General features: G+C 50.7%; 1 pseudogene; it reads right to left on the reverse strand.

The window, feature by feature from the left end:
- Positions 1–614: 614 nt before the first annotated feature.
- On the reverse strand, positions 615–3,071 carry LOC146188419 (uncharacterized; annotated as a pseudogene).
- Between the last annotated feature and the right edge of the window lie 1,881 nt (positions 3,072–4,952).

The raw sequence follows: 4,952 nt of genomic DNA on the forward strand, positions 1-4,952 counted from the left end.
AGCCGCCATTCTGTAGGCCTGGCGCCGGATTAAAGGGGAGCTTCTGGCTTGCCCACTCTGAGAATAATACCCGAGTCAACTCCTGAATGCTTCTTCGGGCGCTCTTTTGTCGCGTCTGCAGACAGGATAAACTTCCTTTCGCACTGCTCAAAGTCGCAGTGTAAAAAATAAAGGCCGAAGGGTCATTTGAGTGCTCGCTACCATCCAGTTCGAAGGGTGCCATACATGCGAGCACCTGGGAGCACGTTCCGCTACGCATGTTCCCATGAATGACCTTTCGGGCTAAAACTGCCCTGCAAATCCGGCGTCGACCGTCCGGTCGGCTCTCCCCACCCGCGGCACGCTTGCAGAAGGGGAACCGCTTCTACAATACCAGAAGCAGACAGGCGGGTGGCGGCGCCGTGCAGAGACGCGCACCTGCAAGTGATTATCCTCGGGCGCGGCCCTACACGCCCCTTCTAAGAGTATACCCGAGCTTGCTTTCAGCTCGTTCATACTAGCTCTTCACAAGGGCCGCACTACCTTTACGGAAGTAATGTCATTCCTGCTGGGGTGCCAATGTCTATACGTCACCACGGCACTCATAGAAAAACACATACACCGAAGTAAGCAAATCACAAAACACAACTTTGGTGGATGCTGTTGTCCAGGTCTGCTAAGCAGTCAGCAATATCAATCTGCAGGGAGTCCACATTCATGTACACAGACGTACACACAAAGTCATATTGTTCGTCTCGGCTCGCAAGTCCGCGCACACAACACTGACGACACCAGCTGAAAATTAGTGAGAACTCTCTTCCAAGTGTCCGATATATCACATACACGCCACCGCACCCAGCGTCGGCTGAGTAGGAACATTCACGCTTGTCTAGGCTGGCATGGTGGCATCGCTAGTTCTGACTCTAAGGTTAATGTGAGGGGCCATGGATAGCGCATCTGCATTTATATTACCGATGCCTTTGCTGTGTTTCACCGTTATGTTGCTACGCTGGAGGGCCAGCGCCCACGTACCTAATTTAGCCCCGTGTGGAGTGCACGTCATTAGGCGGTTCTCAGAGACGGCATTAGCCTCAGCGCCGAAGAGCCCATGATCGAGTTTCTTTAGAGCGCAAATAATAGCGAACACCTCACTCTCTCTGATCGACCACCTGGCCTGAGTCGTGCCGAAGCGATGACTTGCGAACACTATGGGCTTCTCATAGCACTTTTCCGCCGCCTGTGCCAAACAAGTCCCAGCAGGCGTTGCTGATGCATCAGTGAGCAGCCAGTATGGCTCAAGAGGTTGCGGAGTGCTCAACGCCACTGTTCTACAGAGCGAGCCCTTCGGCTGTTATAATACGCACTGCGCATAATCCGACCACGGGATCACTTTGGAGACTCTTTTCTCTGTCAGCGCTGTTAGTGGGCCAGCTACTTCAATATGCTCAGGTACATTCTCCAATGCATTTCTCAAACTGTCTTTGCCCACCCGCACTGTTCGAAACATTTTACGCTGGCTGGACAACGAAACTGCATCTTCTCTCTCACTTGAATCAGCTTCCTCTCGCCATGGATTGTCGACGTTCAGTTCCTCGCTTACCTCGCATATCAGTGCCTCAAATTCTGATTTCCTGCGGTTGCAACTTCTGTAACCGGCGGACCACTGACTTCAGTACTCGTATTCGTGTGCATCCCCTCACTGGTCTCATTTAGCAGTTGCCAGTCGTCTAATGACAGCAAACAGTTCACCCCATCGGTCAGCTCATCAGCGAGGGCCCATACTATGCCTATTTGTTGATCTGCCACTGTTCCTGGCTTAGATATTTTCATAGGAATCGTCGCTAACTTCGTCTGAATTGATCTGCCGAAAGTCGACATTAGCTTCACTATCTCTGATGGTTGCGTCAGCTCCTGCGGTAGTATGCTCTCTCGTATTACGGTTATTTCACTACCTGTATCAAGAACTGCTCTGTGCGAACGTCCCCGCACACCAAGTCTACAAACCGAAGTTTTGATGAGGCTGCCGTCGAACTTTGGATCGGCACCTCACCTCTAGCAGTTAAACCCGTAATTTGGTTAACCACTGGCTCTTTTACCTCTGTCTGATCGACCAACGCGACCTTCTGCACCCTCTGTCCGTGCACATTTTCTTGTTTCAGGCGCGGTTCATTTCCCGTTGCTTGCGGGCAATTCCTAGCAATGTGCCCCTGTCCATGGCATAGGTGGCATTTTACTGTGCGCTTTTCAGCATTAATCTGTTTTTGGCTCACTTGCTGTACTGGCACCGTAACGTGCTTTGTAGCCCGGCCTTTACCTTTTGCCTGCTCAAAGATTTGTAGAGCCTTTGATAGCTCTTTAGGGTTCAGCCAACTCTCTCCTTCGCGAATGCGCACATATTCAATGCCCTCCGTGCTGAGACCTGCCTTAATGCGATCGGACACCATTAAAGCGGTCAGTGCTCCTACTGAGTCCACCTCTCTAGCCTGGATGTAGTATGCTCGGTACGTTTTCAAGCGTGATGCAAACTGAGCCCATGTCTCGTCCTTCCTTTTCACAGCTTTTTCAAATTTTTCAAGGTACTCAGCCGGGGTTAGCTTTAGTTCACTTAGAACCGCTCCTTTTACGGCCTCATAGGCCGTACATTCCGCTCCGTCGAGGTTACGAAGCAAGTACCGGACTCGCTCTGTCAGTGCCGACATAATTAAATGCACTCGGCTACTGTACGGCACACTGAATGTAGCGAACAGCTTCTCCACCTCCTCAAACCACAGTGGCACATCAGCATCACATGGCATTTTATATCCCTTAAGGACTTTCGCACACTGTGTTATTGAATCTGAACCTACACCTCGCTCATCGCTCCGTCCCGACCCAAGCGGTGGCAGTCGACCATTCGACAGCAGAAGCTCCATTTGCTTTAAGGCTAGTCGCTCTCGGGATTCAATTTCACGCAATCGGAGCTCCATTTCCACCTGTAACTCCATACGGCAAATAGCCATCCTCTCTGTCGCGGCTCCTGTCGCGTCTTGTGACAATGTCGGTCTCTGGTCGCCGGCCTGTAACCTGCTCTCCACATTGTAATCGCCCTCCATGGTCACTACCTCACTCTGATCAGCAACAATTTCTACTCCGCCCTATAGCGATTGCTGCTCCTGTTGAGGATTCGACCTCGATTCACTCTTAGGATTAGATTCGCTTTCTTTAGCGGCTAGCATTCTCCTCGTCTCAACCATAAGCGACACAAACCAACCACCATGCCAACTTCAACAAACGCAAGAAATCCCACTCACCCGGCGCAGATATTTTGCTGTCTGCCGCCCAGACCCCGGATGATGCGTCCGCTCCAACAGCGCCGGCGGCAGCCGAGGTACAGTCGTCCCTTGACGGTTCCTCGCTGCTCCGTGTCGAATGGCCTGTGGTTGCCGGTGCGATGCTTGACCTTGTAGATGAGACGCGCCGAATCCTGTCGAGCTGCGCCAGTAGAGTTTGTCGTTCGTTCCTTTTCGGAAGGTTCTTTAAACCCTTCCTGTTATGTAGTTTGGCAAAGAGAAGACCAGGTGGCGTACTTGAAGGTGATGATGGTAGAGCATATATTTACTGCATGACATATATATATATATATATATATATATATAAAGAGAGAGAGAGATAGAGAGCAAAATTGGACGTTCAAATGAATTTACAAAAACAACACTGCGCTACTTTACTCTTCGACGTAACTAGTTAGAGCCTAAGGAGAATAGCCGCGTTACATGCCTACGCCTGGAGCCCCAGCTCAGACTGGACTGAACTCTCTTGGATCACGTTTCATTTTATTCCTTCACAAAACAAAGAAATAGGGGCAGTCATTTTCAGAGGCCAGCCCCACACATCAACTGTCCAATAAGGAAATATGCTAGATGGGCACATTCCCATGGGTTGGCCTTAGCCTCTAACCCAGGGTCCACTAGCAATACAAATTACATCAAAAAAGCACAAAAAAACTCTTTGCACAGTGAGGGTGTGGAACCCTTTCCTCTCAGGAGACTTTCTTACCACTTGTCTCCCGCACACCGCCTTCTCATCCACGCTGCCGCTGCTGGCTGAATCCTTTCCACAGTGCACTGCTCCGCGCCACCCGTGCTTACCACTACGAGCAACGACATGGAAAGGAAAAGATCAACCAGCCGCCATTCTGCAGGCCTGGCGCCGGATTAAAGGGGAGCTTCTGTCTTGCCCGCTCTGAGCACAATATCCGAGTCAACTCGTTAATGCTTCTTCGGGCACTCTTTTGTCGCATCTGCAGACAGGATAAACGTCCTTTCGCTCTGCTCAAAGTCGCAGTGTAAAAAAAGGGCCGAAGGGTCATTTGGGTGCTCGCTACCGCCCAGTACAAAGGGTGCCATACACGCGAGCACCTGGCAGCACGTTTCTCTACGCTTGTTCCCATGACAGACCTTCGGGCTAAAACTGTCCCGCAAATCCGGCGCCGACGGTCCGTTCGGCTCTCCCCACCCGCGGCCCACTTGTAGAAGGAGCACCGCTTCTACAATACCAGAAGCAGACAGGCGGGTGGCGGTGCCGTCCAGAGACGTGCACCTGCAAGTGATGATGCTCGGGCGCGGCCCTACAGGCATGAAAAAAAAAATATGGTAAATAAGCATTACGGACTTCCCTACAGAGATTAAATAGAAATGAAATCTCTCGCGATTTCTGCCGCTACGTTGCAAAAAAAAAGTACTCTGAGCGGTTGCGGCGGCTCAGGCAGGAAGAACGACAAGATTACAATTTCGAAATATTTGGCTTCAATGCCGCCGTTAAGACCAAATTGACTATCATTTGTATGTGAACTAGCATTAACCTGTTTGCTGCATTACAAGAACAAGCGCTTCTGATTTCCAGTGGATGACCGACGGACACTTTGACGCGACAGATGGTAGACGAAAGGACAGACTCGGAGGACCAGTCTTACCAAAGACGAACATTAAAATTCT

Source organism: Amblyomma maculatum, chromosome 5 (genome assembly GCF_055883805.1).
Source record: "Amblyomma maculatum isolate TAMU_Amacu chromosome 5, ASM5588380v1, whole genome shotgun sequence".
Lineage (NCBI taxonomy): Eukaryota > Metazoa > Arthropoda > Arachnida > Ixodida > Ixodidae > Amblyomma > Amblyomma maculatum.